Source organism: Entelurus aequoreus, linkage group LG05 (genome assembly GCF_033978785.1).
Source record: "Entelurus aequoreus isolate RoL-2023_Sb linkage group LG05, RoL_Eaeq_v1.1, whole genome shotgun sequence".
Taxonomy (NCBI): domain Eukaryota; kingdom Metazoa; phylum Chordata; class Actinopteri; order Syngnathiformes; family Syngnathidae; genus Entelurus; species Entelurus aequoreus.
The window spans coordinates 63,309,160-63,333,412 of record NC_084735.1 but is presented as its reverse complement, the minus strand read 5'-3'; positions in this window follow the sequence as shown (position 1 = coordinate 63,333,412).

The window sequence follows — 24,253 nt, the reverse complement described above, 5'->3', positions numbered from 1 at the left end:
CACATTGAGAGGAGTCAGATGAGGTGGTTCGGGCATCTGGTCAGAATGCCCCCCGGACGCCTCCCTGGGGAGGTGTTCAGGGCACGTCTGACCGGTAGGAGGCCACAGGGAAGACCTTGGAAACATTGGAGAGACTATGTCCACCAGCTGGCCTTGGAACGCCTCAGGATCCCCTTGGAAGAGCTGGACAATGTACCTGGGGAGAGGAAAGTCTGGGCGGTTGAAGTTGATTTCAAACATGTATGCAGTTTCAACATGATACATCACATATTTCACACAGTAGAAAGAAGCAAAGCTTATTTAATCCTACCCCCTTTCCACGCCATCTACAATTACTAAGACATATGTTTACTTCTTGTCTCAATTCATAACACAATGTACATCAATGACTTCTAAATACAACAGTTATCCTAATAAATAGTCAAGTCAATTATGATTCATTTAATGAGATAAACAATATCTTATTTTCAATAAGTATCAATATTCTTCTTCCTTGTACTTTGTAAACACTTGTAGTTTGAACAGACCCCTCAACTGGATTATGATGCACGTTGACAGAGGGGTTTGTGCGTCTGCCTCACAATACGAAGGTCCTGGGTTCGATCCTGCGCTCGGGGTCTTTCTGTGTGGAGTTTGCATGTTCTCCCCGTGACTGTGTGGGTTCCCTCCGGGTACTCCGGCTTCCTCCCACCTCCAAAGACATGCACCTGGGGATAGGTTGATTGACAACACTAAATTGGCCCTAGTGTGTGAATGTGAGTGTGAATGTTGTCTGTCTATCTGTGTTGGCCCTGCGATGAGGTGGCGACTTGTCCAGGGTGTACCCCGCCTTCTGCCCGAATGCAGCTGAGATATGCTCCAGCACCCCCGCGACCCCGAACGGGACAAGCGGTAGCAAATGGATGGATGGATGGATTATTTGATTTATTTGCTTCATCTATTCCCTAATTTAACTCCACATACTGATATGCTAAAGGTCTTAAATGTTGTGCGTGCATACAAATAAATTGACGAAGCAATTTAACAAGTATATATGCGGGGAAGAAAAATACATGTGAAAAAAATACTTTAAAACAATATTTGCAGATACCTTTGATTTTACAATAATTACAATACATATTTATATAATTCAAAAACAAAATACAGGTGGTTTTCAGGTTACAAACTACTACTTTTAATAATACAACTACTGGACAAATTTCCAGTCACTAAAGTCACCTATGTGGACCACTACACTACCAACACAGGCTGCCAATTGAACTATTCAACTTTACTTTATTTGCATAAGACATTTAAAGAAAGCAATCCAGTGCTGTCTCATACCAGACTGAGGAACAGCTTTTTTTCCGGAAGCTGTTATACTGCTGAACTCCAACGCGGCTCTGTAGTGTCGTACACCAACCAACCACCTGCACCAAGAACACTTAACTTGCACACGTGTACCGACTGTGCTGAACTGGGCTTTTATTTGGTTTGGTTTGCTGTCATTGTTTTATATTCTATTTGCACTACAAGATCACAATTTATTTAAATTCTATTGATAGTCTATTTCTATTAGCCTATGCCGTCTCGTGTGTACTGATAGGACAAAAAAGTTAATTGAATCATATGAAAATTTAAGTATTTGGCTGAAACGTGGGGAAAGTGCAGAAAGTTAAGAGACTGAAGCAGCTTAGCTCAAGTTAACTGAGGATCGTTATTCATTCAAGGCTGTTATCAGGAGACAAGGACAAGCACGCATTTGAATCCGTAATTAAGGAATTCCAAACAAAACAGCCACAAACGCCAGTGCAAATACAAAGAAATGAGAAAACTGATGTGTGTGTGTGGGTGTGTGTGGGTGTGTGTGTGTGTGTGTGTGTGTGTGTGTGTGTGTGTGTGTGTGTGTGTGTGTGTGTGTGTGTGTGTGTGTGTGTGTGTGTGTGTGTGTGTGTGTGTGTGTGTGTGTGTGTGTGTTGTCAAATTAAAGGCTTGCATTTAGATGTTCCATTTAGTGAGGGTTTTTTCCAACAGCCCTTGTGTTTTTGTTGTGATTTTCTCAGGGTGATGCAAAGTAAAAGAACATTTATCATCAAAGCACGCACGGTTCACTTCCACACGTTTGATGAGTACAATTTGTGGCTTTATAGACAGAAAGAGTGAAGTCCATTAGAAATAACGAGATGCATGATCAAAATCAATTAAAAATGATATTGCATAGAACATGAAGGTTGCAGAGAACACTCCAATTAAAAAATGGCTGTCAGTCTTGTACAAAAGAGTAACCAAAAGCATAAATTAAAAGAATGACAACATTTCATCTTAAAAATAGCTTGGACCATTTCACTGATTGCAATGTCGTCTTTATGAGGAAAATAATCAGAGTAATAATATTTCTCACTTGACACTCACAGTGCCAAGTTAGTTAGGCAGGGAAACTACAGTATTCACTCTTGTGATTGAATACAAAACATCACCCCTGAAACAAACTCTTACTTGCAGCCCGTACAACTTTTACACTAGTTGGAGGCATATAAATTACAGTTGTCCCGAAAGAACCTTTCAACTGGAGCGCCTGATATAATATTAATCCCATACGATATCAGCACAAATCATATATACTTCTATTTTTTTGCAGTGTGGAATGTTAGAAAAGTGTTGATTAAGTGAAATTACTCAAACAGAGAACATTGGTAGGTATGAAAAACATGATTCATGATCTATTAACTGTCTAGGATGGACATATGCTGTCTTTAAACTGAAGTGGAGTGGTAATTGGTTTTATAATAATTATTCATTAAGATAAGATCATGATGCACAATGACATAACCCCTCAATATCTAAAACGACTTGCCACAAAAACACAAGACAAAATTGTGTTGGCCAAAAGTTAACTATGGTAATGCTTTAACACAAACCCCTAAAACAATGAAGATATGCTGTAAATTTAAATGTATAATCTGCAAAATCTTTAATTTACACAGAATAATACCGAAGTATTTGCATGCTTGTGGCACTACAGTATTTGATATGTATTGTATAATTTTGTATTATTTGAACAGTAAAGTCATGTCTTTTCTACATATTAAAACCATAGTAATTTAAGTTATCTACTGATTCTTGGTTTGCAGGTATCCACTGCATTTACTACTGTGATCAAGTATTTTTTAACAATTGCTTGCACTATATTGCCAAAAGTATTTGGCCACCTGCCTTGACTCACATATGAACTTGAAGTGCCATCCCATTCCTAACCCATAGGGTTCAATATTATGTAGGTCCACCTTTTGCAGCTATTGCAGCTTCAACTCTTCTGGGAAGGCTGTCCACAAGGTTGCGGAGTGTGTTTATACACTGTAAAAAAAAAAAAAGTTGAGAAAACGCACATTTTCAAGGCAACATGATGCAATAAGATTTTTGCGTTTTCTCAACTTTTGACTAGTGCTGGCCAGACACTGTTTTGGTAGTTAAACATAGTGAAACCTTATTTATGAGTCTGACTAACTTGAAAACTATAATTAGTCCAAAAATTGCAAATCGTATTTCACTATTTAGCAGTAGTCAAAAGTTGAGAAAACGCAAAAATCTTATTGCATCATGTTGCCTTGAAAATTTGCGTTTTCTCAAATCCTGTAGGAATTTTCGACCATTCTTCCAAAAGGTGTTCTATCGGGTTCAGGTCAGGACTCTGTGCAGGCCAGTCAAGTTAATCCACACCAGACTCTGTCATCCACGTCTTTTTGGACCTTGCTTTGTGCACTGCTGCACAGTCATGTTGAAAGAGGAAGGGGCCCGCTCCAAAATGTTCCCACAAGGTTGGGAGCATGGAATTCTCCAAAATGTTTTGGTATCTTGGATGATTCAAAGTTCCTTTCACTGGAACTAAGGGGCCAAGCCTAACTCCTGAAAAACAACCCCACACCATAATTCCTCCTCAACCAAATTTCACGTTCGGTACAATGCAGTCCGAAATGTACCGTTCTCCTGGCAACTTCCAAACCCGGAATATTTAGGAGCGAGGAAATGTCACAACTGGATTTGTTGCACAGGTGGCATCCTATGACAGTTCCACGCTGGAAATCACTGAGCTCCTGAGAGCGGCTCATTCTTTCACAAATGTTTGTAGAAACAGTCTCCATGCCTAAAGGCCTACTGAAACCCACTACTACCGACCACACAGTCTGATAGTTTATATATCAATGATGAAATCTTAACATTGCAACACATGCCAATACGGCCGGGTTAGATTAGTAAAGTGCAATTTTAAATTTCCCGTGAAATATCCTGCTGAAAACGTCTCGTTATGATGACGTTTGCCGGGACGTCACGGATTGTAGCGGACATTTTTGGGACAGCATTGTGGCCAGATTCTAAGTCGTCTGTTTTCAACGCAAAATTCCACATTATTCTGGACATCTGTGTTGGTGAATCTTTTGCAATTTGTTTAATGAACAATGAAGACAGCAAAGAAGAAAGCTGTAGGTGGGAAGCGGTGTATTAGCGACCGGCTGCAGCAACACAAACACGTAGCGGCTACCTCGTAGCCGGTGTTTCATTGTTTACATTCCCGACAGTCAAGCTTTACCATTGGCCTGGGACAACAGAGACTCTTACCAGGAGGACTTTGAGTTGGATACGCATGCTTGTGGAGATGGGAAAACAGAGACTCTTACCAGGAGGACTTTGAGTTGGATACACGCTACCGTGAGTACGCAGCTGCGGCTTCCAAACATTTGATCGCTTGCCCGTACGTGCGTGCCGCTATGTGCATGTCACGTACGTAACTTTGGGGAAATATATGTGCTGTATGAACTTTGCGGAGGTCAACGGTACTTTGGGCTGTGGGATTGAGTGTGTTGTGCGGGTGTTTGATTTGTATTGGCGGGTTATATGGACGGGAGGGGGGAGGTGTTTGCTATGCAGGATTAATTTGTGGCATATTAAATATAAGCCTGGTTGTGTTGTGGCTTATACATCGTAGCCGGTTAGTTCAGTTGGGTAGAGCGGAGTATATATATTTCTTGTGTTTATTTACTGTTTTAGTCATTCCCAGCTGAATATCAGGTCCCACCCGCCTCTCACAGCATCTTCCCTATCTGGATCGCTTCCACTGCCCTCTAGTCCTTCACTCTCACTTTCCTCATCCACGAATCTTTCATCCTCGCTCCAATTAATTGGGTAATCGTCGCTTTCTCGGTCCGAATCGCTCTCGCTGCTGGTGGCCATGATTGTAAACAATGTGCAGATGTGAGGAGCTCCACAACCTGTGACGTCACGCTACTTCCGGTACAGGCAAGGCTTTTTTATCAGCGACCAAAATTGCAAACTTTATCGTCGATGTTCTCTACTAAATCCTTTCAGCAAAAATATGGCAATATCGCGAAATGATCAAGTATGACACATAGAATGGACTTGTTATCCCCGTTTAAATAAAAAAATCTCATTTCAGTAGGCCTTTAAGTGCTTGATTTTATACACCTGTGGCCGGGCCAAGTGATTAGGACACCTTATTCTGATCATGTGGATGGGTGGCCAAATACTTTTGGCAATATATTGTATATGTAAGCTTTGTATCCAATCTTAATGGGAAAAAAAGTTGTTTTCCCAATGGCATTAGAATAGTAACACATCAAATGGTCCTTCGGGACAGAGCTGCAGTGTGAAGTGATTCCTTTTGCCAACATCCTCAAAGTCACAACACTTTTAAAATGGATGGTCTCTGTTTCTTAGCCGCGTCATAAATTACACAAAGTGACAATACATCTTTTTCCCCCCACTGATCAAACACCTCTCTTAGAGGATAAATCCAGAAAATAGACCATTTCTAAAGCCCCAGACATGATGTGTAGGAGACTTTGTTCCGTCTTAACGACACATAGAGCAGTATTAGATTAGATTATGCAATACGCGGGGGAGTTAATTGACTCTGTTATGCATGCATCATTACATTTCACAATAACTGCAACAACTGATCCCAAAAACAAGGTTGACAAACTAATGAATGTGTTTATTAATGAGCAATCCAGCCCTGTAGACTGCACTGCTAACCAAGAGACATGCAAGTACAGCTTTTCTTAAGGAGGAGGATGGGAATTACAGCAGCACCATCAATCAGGAGGATATGTACTGCAGTCAGGTGATAATGGAACTAAATTTAACTTCCTAAAATGAATAAAAAGTAGATTCTTTTTGGAGCGTATGGTTGTTTGGGGAAAAATGGTTCATCCCTGTGAAACATTTGTACCAACCACAAAAGAACATTAGCTATGGAGTTTATAGCTGCTATTTATCGACTTGTTTTTGCCTCTGAGTTTTTGAAAGTGCCCAAAGATGTTTGTCTTTGCTTCAGATGGTCTGATGCTGGACTTTGAAGTGTCTCAAGGGAAAAGGATACATCTGCTCATCAAAGGTTGGGAAATGGGGCAGCAGTAGTCCTGTGCATTGTTGTAACATGGAACTGTTCCCACAGGAAGTCACTCGTACAGTGAAACCTCCATTTACGAACCCTTCCTTGTACAAACTTTTCGATTTACGAGCCACAGGCCGAATAAACATATGCTTTGGTGTACGAACCTTGTCTCAGTGTACAAATGTTTCATCCAGCCATTGCGTGCCTCACAGTGCTGCCATGCTATGGGTTCATGCTCATCCAGTCAGCAGTGCTGTCATTAGTGAATCGCGATTGCACTAAGTGCTACTCAGTGTGCTTTTTAAGTGTTTTTTTGTTTTTTTGCCTTTTTACAGTCTTTTTGCAAGCTCAAAAATAATCCAAAGCAAGCCAAGAAAATTAACTAACAATACAATGGATTGTATTTTTATTCCCAATCATTATATCGACCTGGCTGTTAAAGTTAAATAATTTTGTGATTTCAAACTGTGGGTGGGCCACAGGGCAAGTGTGCATGTCGGCAGGCCGGCCGTAAACGAGGACAGTTGAGCTAGTTGTTGTTTTGGCTTTGTTTTAAAATACAAAAGTTGATCCATTATCCCCTTGTTATTATTGTTTGATAACTGTGTATTGTGTTCAAAGTGTACAAACTTGCACTAAAATAAGAATTTTTGTTGAGGCTGGTATGTGATGGTACCGGGTAGAAGGAGACGGCACTAAGGCTGGGAGAGCGTTTAGCCTGGGGCGTATTTATTCAAAAGGAAAATTCTATATTTCTATATAAATATATATATATTATTATATATATATATATATAATTTACATAATATATTATATTGTATAATATATTATGATATTATATTACCGTAATTTCCGGACTATAAGCCGCTACTTTTTCCCCTCGTTCTGGTCCCTGCGGCTTATACAAGGGTGCGGCTTATTTACGGCCTGTTCTTCTCAGACACTGACGAAGAGGATTTCGGTGGTTTTAGTACGCAGGAGGAAGACGATGACACAATGATTAAAGACTGACTTTTCATATACCGGTAGGCTGGTTATTTTGATAACGTACAGGCGAGCACTTTGTATTACTTTGCACCGTTGTATTATTTGTACTCTGCACGAATGCTGTTCGCCATGTCAAAGATGTGAAAGTTTGATTGAATGATTGAAAGATTTATTGTTAATAAATGGGACGCTTCGCGTTCCCAAACAGTCAACTCTGTCCCGACAATCCCCTCCGTGGTAGCAGGAACCCCTATATACTACGCTAATTACACATCAAAACCCTGCGGCTTATAGTCGGGTGCGGCTTATATATGGAGCAATCTGTATTTTCCCCTGAATTTAGCTGGTGCGGCTTATAGTCAGGTGCGGCTTATAGTCCGGAAATTACGGTACATATTATATATTATATTATATAAATCAATATATGTATATATCAGATGTGTATGTAACCAAACAGGAAATGGGTGTCAGACTATGTGTAGAATTTAACTGGAGGGTTTTACCATAAGTGTTGGAGGTGCGTGTTGAGAGGAGCGGTGCTGTCAGACAAGGGCAAGGCAGGCAGGGTTTGTCCAGGGGCGGAAGCGTGGTCGGGAGGCAGGAGAGAGTCTTCGTAGTCCGGGGGTAAGCGAGGAGTCGAGAACCAGGAAGCACGAGGAAGACAGGGAAGATCCAGGGGCGCACGACACACAGCGTGACTCGGGGACGCACACAGGGAGCTGCGGGGTGAGGGAGGACGTGACAATTAGCGCAGGGAAAAAAAAACAGAGATCAAGATCAAAAAGGCAACTAGGAAGCTAGAAACGAGCTTACGGTACGATGTACAGATTGCTACGTTCTGGCAAAGGATCTCTGGTGGCGGTTGTTTAAGTAGCTGTCCCCCTCATCAGTGCCGGGTGTGTTGATCGAAGATGGAACGCAGCTGCCTGCAGCAGCTTGAGTGACGCGCACGCTAGCGTGCTTGGAGGTGCGCTCAGCGCGGCTCCCAGATGATTGCGCACTAGTGTGCGTCTGGGCCGTGACATGGTACCTATTATTCAAGTTTGCAATGTTTTCTTTTTAAGAATTTGGCTTTAATATTCAAACGTTTCTATTTACGTACCAATTCAATTCGTAATTGAGGTTCGGATGTGCTTCACAGGACTGCTACTTTACATTAATTAACTTCCTGGATGAATTTCTGGCCAAGGGCCTGTTTGCAACTGGAACAACGACAAAAAAACATGTCCTAAAGCCATGGTAAATAGTAAATGGGTTATACTTGTATAGCGCTTTTCTACCTTCAAGGTACTGAAGGATATATATATATATATATATATATATATATATATATATATATATATATATCTCTTCATATATCCATATTTTGTGTTACTTATTAATTTTCATAGTCATATTACATATAGCTAATGTTCCATATTGTACTCTTTGCTTTTCTAATCATCTCATGACAAAGTGCTTGCACTGTGGATGGCCTTGGGGTGGATGGCAGAGAGAAGGAATCCTCCTTGCTTTCCTGCAGCCCAACTCTAGATAAGAAGCACAATGAGCATGTGTTTGAGGTGAGACAAGTGAGGGCGGGGGGGGGGGGAGATATTGAAGAGGAGAGTGCATTCCGGGATGTTTTCACATCAACTTGGGCTATGCATTTGTATGTGTTGTTCGAGGCTGGTCTCTATTCTCAAATATTTGACAATAAATTACAAAATACCTATACTGTGCTTGGTGGTACCTTTGAGTTCAGTTTATATGTCATCTAAGGAACTTGGGACTGACCAGCGTTTTACATCCCACTTGGAGGAACATCTGGTCGAACGCAACAATTTGGGGGCTTCGTCCGAGATGACACGCTGACAATTGGACCTTCTCTTGCAATCTTCTTGACAGACTCACATGGCCAAAACATAATTCAAGGTAAGCAGAACCTTTCTTTTTAGATATAATCTGCATTAGGAGTCTGCCCAGAAGTCTGTAAGTTAAACACTGCTTTGTACCCCAGACACAGATTGGTGATTTTGATAGATTGATTGCATTTTTGCCGAGCCTGCCATTGCATTAAAATTGTAAATAAGTGGTCAACTCACGTCATTGTGTCTCGATTACCGTGACGGGCAGTTTCATTGACGAGTGAACTAATAGTTGGGTGTGGCTCACCCTGGGTAGTTGGTCGCCGCCTAAAAGAGTAACGGGTTGGATGCCCATCATATGGTACAGTAAATACTCCCTGGTTGTAAGATCCCTGTGACATCTTTATGTGCACACAAACTAAGGATGGGTTGGAGGCCATTTGTAAAATACAATAAATACTCCCTGGTTGCGAGTTCCCTACGGCATTAACGTCTGCGTTAAAATTAAGAATCGTACGGGAGGAGGCCCTTCTGTACCATATGATAAATTCCACGGCTGGAGGCCATTTGTAATAAATACAATAAAGATTCCCTGGTTGTGAGGTCCCGACGACACATTAGTGTGCGCTAAAATTAAGGAAAAATAGACACAATGGACAAGGAGTGTGACAGACAAGAATGTGATGACGGCTGGGGAAAATGTGATGAATCATTACTGTTTAATAATCAATTGAATGCACTGTTGTCGACAATGGAATTAGCAGGTAGAGTTTAAAAAGAAAAAAAAAAAGAAAAAAAGAAAAGAGAACGTTCCTTGAAAGGGTTAAGAGGGAGTTTACAATACTCGAAAAGTCGTGAACTCAAACGTCTGGTAAAATAAGGAAATAAAAAATAAAATAAAATAAAAAAGTAACTGGAAGTTTTATGGTAGGTGAAACGCAGAGAGAGTGCTCGTGTGTGTGTGTGTGTGTGTGCGTGTGCGTGAGTGCTTACGCGTGCTCATGTGTGTGTGTGTGCTGCTGATTGTGTGTGTGTGTGTGTGTGTGTGTGTGTGTGTGTGTGTGTGTGTGTGTGTGTGTGTGTGTGTGTGTGTGTGTGTGTGTGTGTGTGTGTGTGTGTGTGTGTGTGTGTGTGTGTGTGTGTGTGTGTGTGTGTGTGTGTCAAACGACCCGCCCAGACTTTGACTAGGCCACCGCCCCCTACTCCAGTGACAAGAAAAGGAGGTATTAACACGCCCCCTCTAAGATTAATCCTGCCTCCGAAAATTAACCCCTTGTACACGTCTGATCATTTTCTCCGGCAGACATTTTTGACACATGACATTAACACTTTGGACATACTACAATATAAGTCTCTTGCCGATGCATACATGCAAGCCATTGTTGACCTTGCTTTCCCACCTGTACCTCCGGGAGGGAACCTTTGGCCAAACACTTTGGACAAAGTTAACCCTGATATACACGGTGCCAAAAACAACATATGGCAGGACATTTTATTCATCCCATGCAAAATAGGGCTAATGACAGAGCAACAAGGAAACGACTACTTAAATTACAGATCGCTGAAGATAAAAGGTTAAAAGAACCAAAAGGTCAAAAATCAGCTAGGGTATATTCAACACTGGGTGACCTTACTTCTGAGTTCCAACAGGTGGAGGAAAGAATCCTCAACAGACGTGCGACCAGACGGTTGGACTCGGGTGGTGGACAACACGGTGCTTCAAAGCCAGTCCAGGGTGGAAACTGTTTCGGCTGTGACCAGCCTGGTCACTGGAGTCGTGACTGTCCGAACATTTCCGAACAGGAAAGGTTCCGTAGTGCCAACAAACGAACACAAAAGCGTGGCAAAGGACGCCCACAGCAGGAGCCCCAGCAGGAGATACAGACTGGCCCCCTGCTGGACATGAGTGTCAACGGACAATGTTATCAGTTTGTGATTGACACTGGCGCCACCCATTCGATTCTGAATGCAGAGGTACCAAAGAAACTGTGTGCTTCCTCTTTAAAGGTCGAAGGCTCCGCTGGGGTCACAAGAAGGTTACCTGTCACCAAACCACTTCCGGTTCAGATTGCTGGACCTCCTTTACAGACTGTACCCTGACATTCAATATCGCACAGAAGGAACCTTCCTGGTGTTACCTGACGGCTCAACCACCCAGCTGCGACACCACTACCACAGCCTGAAACAACAGGAATGGCTGACATCCAACTGCTCTAGCGGTGAAAACCCTTTGTTGGCTGAGATGCTTCCGTGTGTTCTGCCACCCGAGTCGCCATATGTTATGATTATTTATATATGTTGGAACTCAAGGTGTGGCTGCTCATGTTGACCTATTTTTGCAACAGCTAGCATGATATAAGATGGACACAATTGATGTCCCACATTGTTCCCTTGCTCTCTGTCTCGCCTACAAAACCAAAGAACTTAGGTGCAATGATAAGACACGGCGTAGCTGCCAAACATTACACCGACACCCAAATACCACATTTTCAATTGTTTAGGTTTAGCCCTTGGTTATGTTAAACACATTACTATGGGCTGCACTTTAGACACCTGTAGGCTACGAGGAGCTAGCAGCTACACAACAGCTGAGCTAAAACGACACATTACACATTTAAGCATATCAAATAATTATAGTTGCTCATTACATACACATAGTCGTCAAGACAGAAGTCTGATAGAAAGTATTCAGTAACAAACGTGTCTGCATCATTCAACTTTCTACAACATGAGCTTGACTTAATGAATTATTGGGGCCACCAGGTGTGGTAAAATTTCAAAATACTATTGCTAAAGCATCCGCCATAAGGGTAGTATTTTTCTAGTATTGGTGACAATATAAATATAAGCATATTTTGTTACTTTCACCATATTGAATAAGTTACATAAAAGTTATGGTTTAGTTGAGTTTGAGTTATTTGTGATATCGCTAAGGGGTCCCCTACCCTAACACCACCCCACAGTGGACCATAGAGGCTAAAGAGACTTTCATTGACCTCAAACATGACCTGTCCTCCGCTACTTGACTATTAGCTGACCTTTTTCTTAGATGTTTCTGAAAGTGATAGTATGACTAACACAGTCCTTTTTTTCAGAAACAGAAGGGGGTGAGTGAGGGTGGATACAGACTCCTTGGAACGAAATCGACAAACATCCGACTCTGACACATTCCATAGTTTTAACATTTTTCCCGTGGGTAAGAAGTTATAACTAATTTTAATTTGAAAATAACGATTTTACACATCGATAGTAGTTTAGTAGATCAAATTTAAAATGTGGAGGAGGTGAGGGTGAACCATGTATAGTCTTTGATTTCACTGATATGATCAATACGGTACAAGGAAAAAGGTACGTACTGACTTGTGTTGACAATCACAGTGGTTGGCCGGAAGCAACAACAACCTCAAAAGAGGATGCAATATCAGTAATTAAATGACTTGTGAATGACCTAGTACCCCGACATGGTTTCCCCAAAAAGATTAGGTCAGACAACGGCAACCATTAAAAAACATTTTAAAAAATACTCACTTAGCCTTGGTCGAAAAGGCTTTCGGACTAGAACACAGGTTTGGGGTACCATCCTGAGTCCTAAGGTAAGGTTGAAAGGATGGACCAGAACATTAAAAACTAATTGGCTAAAATCTGTGCACAGACCAAATTTAATTGGATTGACATGTTGCAATTAGCGTTAATGATCATTCAAAGGTCCGTGAATAAAACTGTTTTACTGCCCTTTGAGTTTTTCATCCTATGAGCTGCATACAGGTCAGCCATTCACAGGACCAGCAGCCGCCATGGAAGGAGTACTCAGCGTAAAACCAAAATGGTATTTTACACAAAAAATTGCAGAATTTGTGTGCCAGTTCTTCTGTACAGATACGAGGATGACAGCCCGCCACTCCAGATTCCCTTCCGCCCGCTGAGAGGGTCAAGATCAAGGTCATCAAACGCAAGTGGATGGAGCTCAGGTGGACTGGTCCCTTCAAGGTTGTGGAACGGACGTCTCACGCCCTTCGACTAGCTGGTAAAGGGGACACCTGGTACCACCTCTCCCTCTGCACTCCTGCTGAAGAACCTGACAGATCACCAGCGGATGTCATTGCTGACATAGCCACATCATCTGCCCCACTCGACCCCCTAGCAGCGCCTTTTGAGCCTGAGGCATCTGAAGAAGAACGGGAGCAGAAAACGACTACGAAGTAACACACATAAGGGGTGATTGTGCTAGTAACCTCTCCCCCTCTAGGTCATAGAAGAGCGAGGCTTTAATTATACACACATAATCCTACAGCCCAGAAGACGACGCTGAGAGAGAGATTTTCTACCTATATTACTCTTTTTAACTTCTATATTGTATATCCTTATTTGAGACCAGCCTTTATACTCGAAGTTATCCAATTTCTCTTGCTTGTTTTCAGCATAACTACATGTGTCGTTACATTAAGTGAAAAGTTTGATGTTTATCCCCGTTTTGTTACCTAAATTACTCTGATATTGATAGACGAAAGGCAGGATGTTACACCCGGTAGTGTTCCCTGACGGACTGGTGCTTGGGCGTGTTCTACTGTCTTTGTGTCTCAGTTCTTCCTTCCTGACGACAGTGACTGACAAGTGTCTAAGAACAAACAGCGGACTTTAAATAGACTGGGTCAAAGGGGATAGCAAGACTTATTTTTTGACCTGTGCAGTGTGATTAATTACGGGGGACACAATAGCTATTACCGTGGTAATAACCTCTATATTTGTTACGACTCAACCCTGAACCATTGGTGTCGGATGCAGACAACATACTATGGTAAGTGGTGCCCATCGTCCCTTTTATGTTGTTTTGGGGGTTGACCTGACTGATACAGACTCTAAAGGAATTATTAAAATTAATGTCCTTGAGAGGGCGTTAACTACCACTACACCCTCTGTAGCACCTAAAGTACCACCCCACCTTGGTGGTGTTTCAAAGGCTCTCACATCTGTGCGTGCTAATGACATCACCACCGAAGGCCTGGTAACTTTGACCTTAGGAGCGGGTACAGGTAAACCTGTGGCTCAGGTGGATGCCAAAACCTGGGTGACTGTGTTGCTTGTTCCGCTGGACGTCCTTTTCCCCACACTTACACCGCCCCTTTTAAGTTTACTGACATAAATGGCTCAAACTGTCTTATTTCCTTGTTCTCTGAACCCACGCCACCAGGGTGCGATTTGTTGGCTAGTGTGTACCCTCCTGTTGACAATTCCACCCGACTTCTTCCATTTGTGGCCCAAAAGCTGAATTACACGTGTTTTCAATTCAAAGGACCCTCTTCGTCCCCCAACAAATTGGGTGACATTAACCCTTCCTGGTGCACCACACTGATAGATGGCTCAAGGATAGGCCCTTGGGCACGAGCTGACTTATTCTGGTATTGTGGGGAGCACAGATTGTGCATTAGAATCCCAACGTTATCCGTAGGGCTTTGTGCTATGGTTAGACTGGTGACCCCACTCACCCTAGTGGGTACCAATTTAACTCCCCTTGTAACTCCTGTCTCAGCGGCCTCTCTAACTTCTCGCCGACGCTGCCATGTTTTATCTCGGAGGAGTGTAAAGGGCTCCTTTGATCTGATGAGAAACCCTGATGGTGTTTACTTTGATGCAATTGGACAACCAAGAGGGGTCCCCTCACAACACAAATTGTGGTGTGAATCCTGTGCAGGTTTCGAGAACCTTCCTATCATTAGTGCTATTTTCCCTGTGACTGCTACTAAAAATGTAGAACGCATTAACTATGTTTTTTATAATCTGTTGAGACTGACCAACCTGACTCGTGACGCCGTTGAGGGACTTGCTGAACAACTTGCCCCGACCTCCCTCATGGCCATCCAGAACCGCATAGCCCTTGACCGCATCCTAGCCAAGGAAGAAGGTGTGTGTGCAATGTTTGGTGACCAATGCTGTACCTTCATTCCTAACAACACTGCCCTCGATGGCTCAGTTCAGAGGGCCTTAGAGGGCCTCCAGGCCCTGTCTAAGGAACTTACTGAAGTTTCAGGGGTCTCTGACCCCTTTAAATATTGGCTCCAAAGCACATTTGGCAGGTGGACTGACCTAATTAAGTCTGTCCTGGTCTCCATTGGAGTTTTCTTGGCCATTATAGCCTCTTGCGGTTGCTTTATCACCCCTTGTGCTAAGTCTCTATGCACCCGCATCGATGTTAGAGCTGTAGAAGGTCAACCCCACCCTGTTTCTGGGCTCGTTATGTCTTTGAAGGGGGTCAAGCAAAATGGAGAAGGATATATATATATATATATCTTCATATATCCATATTTTGTGTTACTTATTAATTTTCATAGTCATATTACATATAGCTAATGTTCCATATTGTACTCTTTGCTTTTCTAATCATCTCATGACAAAGTGCTTGCACTGGGGATGGCCTTGGGGTGTAAGGCAGAGAGAAGGAATCCTCCTTGCTTTCCTGCAGCCCAACTCTAGATAAGAAGCACAATGAGCATGTGTTTGAGGTGAGACAAGTGAGGGCGGGGGGGGGGGGAGATTCCGGGATGTTTTCAGATCAACTTGGGCTACGCATTTGTATGTGTTGTTCGAGGCTGGTCTCTATTCTCAAATATTTGACAATCAATTACAAAATACCTATACTGTGCTTGGTGGTACCTTTGAGTTCAGTTTATATGTCATCTAAGGAACTTGGGACTGACCAGTGTTTTACATCCCACTTGGAGGAACATCTGGTCAAACGCAACAGTACTCAAAGCGCTTTGACACTATTTCACATTCACCCATTCATACACACATTCACACACTGACGGTGGAAGCTGCCATGCAAGGCCCTAACCATGACCCATCAGGAGCAAGGGTGAAGTGTCTTGTTCAAGGACACAACGGACGTGACGAGGTTGGTGGAAGGTTGGGATCGAACCAGGAACCCTCAGGTTGCTGGCACGGCCACTCTCCCAACTTCTCCACCCCGTTGCTCCCCGTGCCACCCACACTGCTTTAAAAATGTAACTTAGATAATGGGTTTCACTATGTGAAGTGCTTTGAGTCACTAGAGAAAAGCGCTATATAAATGTAATTCACTTCAATTCACATTGAAAAACGGTACCACTGTAAAATATACAGATGTTGTTTTTATGTCGTATTGCTGTAAATGGAAAAATGGTTCCACAGGTTCTTTTCGCAATTAAATGATTGCAAATTTGTTACAGTTTTGTTTTTTTACCATCAATTCTGTTGTAATTTTTATTGTTTACAATTTGTTGGATAACTAGGAATACAGAATCAAACATACAGTATATTTACTGGTAAATATTTTTAGTTTAATAAAAACATTTTTTGGGAATGCATGATGATATAACTATTTGTTTCATTATTAGATATTAAACGTTTAAAAGATTAAAGTACCAGTAGAGTTGAAATACAATTTCCTTCTATATTGCAGTTGTTATCATATTGTAATATCTGTGATATTTGTATTGTGAACTGTGTCTTTAAGGGTGTGTGAACGCGCATGCGCGTGGGAGTTAGCGGGAAGCGAGAGTGTGCGTGAGCGTGAGCGTGAGTTGTGGCTAACAGCAGCTCGTGTATGTGTGTGCGTTACTTTGGAACTACCAACTAGTTACCGCTTGTTAATAAAGCGATTGAGCAGCGCATCCTCGTCTGTGTGACTCCTTCTCCACTGCGGGGCATAACAATACAAATCTGATACATGACACCAAAATACTTCCAAAGTATGTGAATAATTAGATATGATCAAAATAGTATCAATATCATAGACATTCCCAAGCCTTTTTAAGAGATAATGAGGAAGCCAGTGACGTAATTTGGGATGTAGCATTGAGAACCACAGATCCCTTCCCCATCAACAACAATGCTAATCAAGCAGACCTTGTGAGAGCCAACAAGGATTACTTTGGGAACAAATTAGGATGTAGAACCTTATATTTTTGAGCCAGAACACAATGAGGATGAGCAATAAGTTTTAGAAGCCGAGTGTTAAACGGATGCAGCTTTATTGTAACAATATATAGCCTCATGTAGCATTGCTAGGTGCTAAACATACAAACTAACCATAACAAACCATAATAAAACAAACACTTACTGTACAATTTCCACTTTCGTTGGAATGCCGACCGACGGGATGCTCACATAGTTCCGTTAAGATAAAGATTCAATTGCAATTCTTACAAAGGGTTGAATACATTTAGATATGGTTTATTGGATACAATGAAACACAAATAAACAATAAAGTCACCTTCTTTTTACACTATACTAAAAGCCTATTTTGATTATTACAAGCGGTAGAAAATGGATGGATGGATGATTACATGTTTAAAATCAGTTTAATCACACTATTGAATTTGGACTAATCATGATTAATCACAGGTTATTGCTCACTTGCATAATTTTAATTAACGTAAAACTGACATATGCATTAACCTGATCACTGACCGTATAACCTACCAGGTAACCATCCGCATTAAAGGTAAAGGCGCATGTACTGTCAAAATATATGGATCTGCGTACATGATTAATGTGATATGTTTTGTGATTAATCGCACGAGTAAACTCATTATTTTTGACGGACCTAATTTGTTTCTTTTTTTTTCAAAATGGAAAGAAGCAATACATCTGGTAAGAACAAAAACATTCAGTAAGAAAAGAAAGTACTTTATTGGTGCATATTATTTGCAGGCTTTCGCGGGCCATGTAAAACTATGTGACGTGCCAGATGTGGCCCCTGGGCCTTGAGTTTGACATCTGTGATCTATACACATGGAAAATACCATAAATAAGTGGCTGACAAGCTAACATGTGTCATAGAGAAAGTTGGAAAATGGCTTAATGAATCCTACCTCAATTTAATTCAAACTAAAAATATGAATTATTTTCATGTGTCATTATACATAATATATATTGATAAAGTCACATAGTTTAAATATTGTGGTGTTACATTAAATCCCATGTTTAGCTTTAAAATATATACACTACCGTTCAAAAGTTTGGGGTCACATTGAAATGTCCTTATTTTTTAAGGAAAAGCACTGTACTTTTCAATGAAGATAACTTTAAACTAGTCTTAACTTTAAAGAAATACACTCTATACATTGCTAATGTGGTAAATGACTATTCTAGCTGCAAATGTCTGGTTTTTGGTGCAATATCTACATAGGTGTATAGAGGCCCATTTCCAGCAACTATCACTCCAGTGTTCTAATGGTACAATGTGTTTGCTCATTGGCTCAGAAGGCTAATTGATGATTACAAAACCCTTGTGCAATCATGTTGACACATCTGAAAACAGTTTAGCTCATTACAGAAGCTACAAAACTGACCTTCCTTTGAGCAGATTGAGTTTCTGGAGCATCACATTTGTGGGGTCAATTAAACGCTCAAAATGGCCAGAAAAAGATAACTTTCCTCTGAAACTCGACAGTCTATTCTTGTTCTTAGAAATGAAGGCTATTCCACAAAATTGTTTGGGTTACCCGAAACTTTTGAACGGTAGTGTATATAAGGCAGATGAGTTGCACCCTGAAATACAACATTGCAAATTTTAAAAGCACTCGGAAGTAATTTACACCCCAGGGATCCAAAACGTTTTTAAATGCCATCAATTGTTCACATTTGTATTACTTCATCTCACGTTGGTCACAAGCAAAAAGCCCTTTGAAACCACTTAAGCAGTTATTCTCAAACTGTGGTACGTATTATATTAGTGGTAAGAGGGCTCCATTCAGTGGTACGCCAAATTAAATAGTCAAACACAGTGTTACTGTTCAAACTGTGTGTAATGTTACAGTGGCCAACATTATTAAATATACTTGTTACATAAAACATCTGTCTTGTTTTTAATGGATAGTTATGCGTACTAAGCTACCGTATTTAAATGTTGGTCATTATGGTGGTATGTTGAGTATTTTATTACGTGGTACATGGTGAAAAAAGCTTAAGAACCACTGCACTATAGACCTTGTACTAACACACCTCTAAAGTCCTGGACAAGAAGACAAAACAGCATCATTTCTTTAAGATACTCTTTAAGTATAATATCCATACTATCAACTAATATTATTGCTAATGTCTGCCATTGTCTTTTAAATCATTCATAGCACTGCACCCTTGAGATCATTTGTTGAATAAACATCGGCACAGGCGACGAAGATAACGCAGACTTCCAACAGATGGCAATGTTCTATTGTGTAAATAATTTTTTGCCTGCTACAAGGACTAAAGATGGAAATTACCGATAACGCTGTAAACTGGTACAGAGCATTTTCACCTTGTCTCTAGTGTTTTCTGAGCGTGGTGCCTGACAGATAAACTAATTAAAAACACATAAGGGCTTTCAATCAGAAAGCCAATTATAGAGCTTGTGGGCAGTCGAAAGAGACAGGCTTCAGTTTAAGCGGAGGTTTTCCGCCTGGCACAAGTGTTTGACTTGTCTCCATTTAATAGAGCAACATTATTTTTAGATGGTAAAATGTGCACGGACAAAAAAAGCGTTTTGAAAAAGTGCAGAGGACATCTGCGCCCCAAATTATGTCCATGTGTACAATGACAACATGGGTGGACCTACAGATTGTAACCACATACTTGACCTTGCGGGCAATTTTACCTTTCTTAAATGTTGCCTTCACAAATTCCTGGATCTGGGACATGTCCGACAGCCTGGCGTTTGACCAACCGGCAAAGAACACTGAAAAACTACTAAACTTCTAACTGCATCTTGTTGAATGACCTTCTACTGTAAACGACAGAGAACCTACCACACTGGCAAGAGTGTAGATTCAGAGTATGTAGACCCCATTCAAAGAGAGAGTTCCACAACAGATGGTAGACTGCAGCCATGCACTGAGGTGCCGAAACCGGCTTCAAAGTCTCAAATTGGATTTCATTACATTTCAGGGTAGCAGAAAATGTTATGTTCTTCAGAGCACATATGGAATGCGACAGTTATGCAGTTTCCTTTCGATAGAGCGTAACCGAACATCATCTTTATGTGGAAAATCTTTTGCAAGGATCGTAATGACCGTTTGGCAGATAGCGCAACCATTTACTGTCAGATAATGCTGACAGGTGATAATGACCTGAAGGACTTATGTCAAGGTAAATGCATTTGTGTCGCGAGAGGAAAGTAACTCTAGAAGTCTTTTCAAGTAGTTTCAACCTCTAAATGGGTTGGAAGTGGAAAATATTTTCCTCATCGATTTCAATTTAAATTGGATAAATTGGAGCTATTTGACTGTGAGAGTGGTGGTTGAGTTTAAACATGTGGAATATCATAAATTGCCATGTTATCGCATATCCTTTGGCTGGTTAAAAAAAAAAAAAAAAAAACCTAATGAAAGGCCACAAATTGAATTGCTCATCTCATGCAACTTCCTCTTGGCGGTAAGCATGAAAGGTGACATTCTGGAAAGAGAGAGAGGTGATTTAGATTGTGCATTTAGCCTGAAATGGAGCAGATTGATCATTTTACATTGTGGGTGATTAAGGAATAGATGCAATGCCAAATTACCTCTTTTAACACATTCACTTCTTCAGTGGAATAAGATCAAATGAATTAGAAAACGATAGAAAGTGCTGGGAGAGAGCGCTGGAAATTGTGTCGACAAATTCACCACACATGGCACTCAGCTTTTATATGTGTTTTTTTTAAACTGACTGCTTAAAAGTGGAAGTGCATAAGACATGACATGCAAAGCAACTTCAAAAACAAAATAGTCATCCATTTCTGTGACTCTGTATAATAAAACTAGATAGAGCTAAAATAAAGTAAAAATATTCTCCTTTTGCAATGTTCCATGAGACTTAATGGAAAGCAAATTAATGAGTTGTAGTCGGTTATCATTTAAACATTCTTAATAATAATGAAATTAATAAAATAATACAAAAAATACACATTGATATACAAAACCAGTGAAGTTGGCACGTTGTGTAAATCATAAATAAAAACAGAATACAATGATTTGCAAATCCTTTTCAACTTATATACTATTGAATGGACTGCAAAGACAAGATACTTAATGTTTGAACTGAGAAACACAATTTTTTTTTGTGCAAATAATCATTAACTTAAAATATAATGGCAGTAACACATTGCAAAAAAGTTGGCACAGGGGCATTTTTACAACTGTGTTACATGGCCTTTCCTTTTAACGACACTCAGTAAACATTTGGGAACTGAGAAGACAAATTTCTGAAACTTTTCAGGTGGAATTCTTTCCCATTCTTGCTTGATGTACAGCTTAAGTTGTTCAACAGTCCAGGTTCTCTGTTGTGGTATTTTACGCTTTAGAATGCGCCACACATTTTCAATGGGAGAAAAGTTTGGACTACAGGCAGGCCAGTCTAGTACCCGGCTATGAAACCACGCTGTTGTAACACGTGGCTTTGCATTGTCTTGCTGAAATAAGCAGGGGCGTCCATGATAACGTTGCTTGGATGGCAACATATGTTGCTCCAAAACCTGTATGTACCTTTCAGCATTAATGGCGCCTTCACAGATGTGTAAGTTACCCATGTCTTGGGCACTAATACACCCCCATACCATCACAGATGCTGGCTTTTGAACTTTGCGCCTATAACAGTCTGGATAGTTCTTCTCCTTTTTGTTCCGGAGGACACAACGTTCACAGTTTCCAACAACAATTTGAAATGTGGACTCTTCAGACCACAGAACACTTTTACACTTAGTCCATCTAAGATGAGCTCGGGCCCAGCGAAGCCGGCGGCGTTTCTGGGTGTTGTTGATAAATGGTTTTCGCTTTGCATAGTAGAGTTTTAACTTGCACTTACAGATGTAGCGACCAACTGTAGTTACTGACAGTGGTTTTCTGTAGTGTTCCTAAGCCATTGTGGCGATATCCTTTACACACTGATGTTGCTTTTTGATGCAGTACCGCCTGAGGGATCGAAGGTAACGGGCATTCAATGTTGGTTGTAGTGATTTCTCCAGATTCTCTCAACCTTTTGATGATATTACAGACCGTAGATGGTGAAATCCCTAAATTCCTTGCAATAACTCGTTAAAAAATGTTTTTCTTAGACTGTTGGACAATTTTCTCACGCATTTGTTGACAAAGTGGTGACCCTCGCCCCATCCTTGTTTGTGAATGACTGAGCATTTCATGGAAGCTGCTTTTATACCCAATCATGGCACCCACCTGTTCCTATTAGCCTGTTCACCTGTGGGATGTTCCAAATAAGTGTTTGATGAGCATTCCTCAACTTTCTCAGTCTTTTTTGCCCTTTGTGCCAACTTTTTTTAAACATGTTGCAGGCAACACATTTTAAATGAGCTAGTATTTGCAAAAAATAACAAAGTTTTCCAGTTTGAAGATTAAGTATCTTGTCTTTGCAGTCTTTTCAATTGAATATAGGTTGACAAGGATTTGCAAATCATTGTATTGAGTTTTTATTTACGATTTACACAACCTGCCAACTTCACTGGTTTTGGATTTTGTAGTATAAATAAATAAAAAATACATGTTACTATATATGTATATATATATATATATATATATATATATATATATATATATATATATATATATATATATATAGAGAGAGAGAGAGAGAGAGAGAGAGAGAGAGAGAGAGAGAATATATATATATATATATATATATATATATATATATATATATATATATATATATATATATATATATATATATATATATATATTCCCTCTCTCTCTCTCTCTATATATATATATATATATATATATATATATATATATATATATATATATATATATATATATATACATATATATATATATATATATATATATATATATATATATATATATATATATATATATGTATATATATATATATATATATATATATATATATATATATATATATATATATATATATATATATATATATATATATATATATATATAGTATACATATAGAGAGAGAGAGGTGAATGCATTTGTGTTGCGGGAGGAAAGTAACTCCAGAAGTCTTTACAAGTAGTTTCTACCTCTAAATAACTTATAAAATATATATATATATATATATATATATATATATATATATATATATATATATATATATTTTTTTTTATACATAAATATATATATATATATATATATATATATATATATATATATATATATGTATGCGGGGGGGGGGGGGGGTACACCTTGGACATTTTGTTTAACTTAATCTGTACCAAAACCGTGGTTTTAATCCAACACAACTCTACATTCCAAAGAATGTTATGCGAATAAACATTGGTGAATTATCCATAGAAAAAATAAATAAAGACAACAGAGAGTGGCTCTGCTCCTTCCTTTTCCCTTCGAAGTGGATCAAATTCTCAGTTTCTTACTTTTAGTTTTCCCTTCCGCCTTTCTAAATGTCATCGCTGCCAGATCAGTGTGTCGTCGTTCCACTTCTGAACACTCAGACGGAATTGAGGGGAGCCAAGAGGAACCGGAACAATTTGGCCTGATAGCACACCCTCTGCTCAACATTGCTAAGCGACCACCGTGAACTCAATTTCGTGAGCCTTCCCTTACCTACAGGCTAGTGCATGTGTGTGTGTGTGTGTGTGTGTGTGTGTGTGTGTGTGTGTGTGTGTGTGTGTGTGTGTGTGTGTGTGTGTGTGTGTGTGTGTGTGTGTGTGTGTGTGTGTGTGTGTGTGTGTGTGTGTGTGTGTGTGAGTGTGTGTGTGAGTGTGTGTGTGTGTGTGTGTGTGTGTGAGCGTGTTGGCCCCTCTACTGAATCATTCCAAAATCTGCCCAAGTGCTGGTCTGTTGAGCTCCGTGCTTTAAGTCTGCAGTACAGTAAAGGTCCATTTGTGGTGATGTGCATGTGGTTCTGCAATGTGCATGAGTAGCAGTTCTGTGGCCCCACTGTGGTAGTTCAGCTGTGGACTGCCATATTTGTATTAAAAACTAATTACAAATGATGATGCTTGTCACTTTTGTTAGAGGTGGGCGTGTGGAAGCGTTCACACACAACTTACCCTGGATTCCAATATCAATTACCTTGGTTACATTGAAAAAGTGGCTTT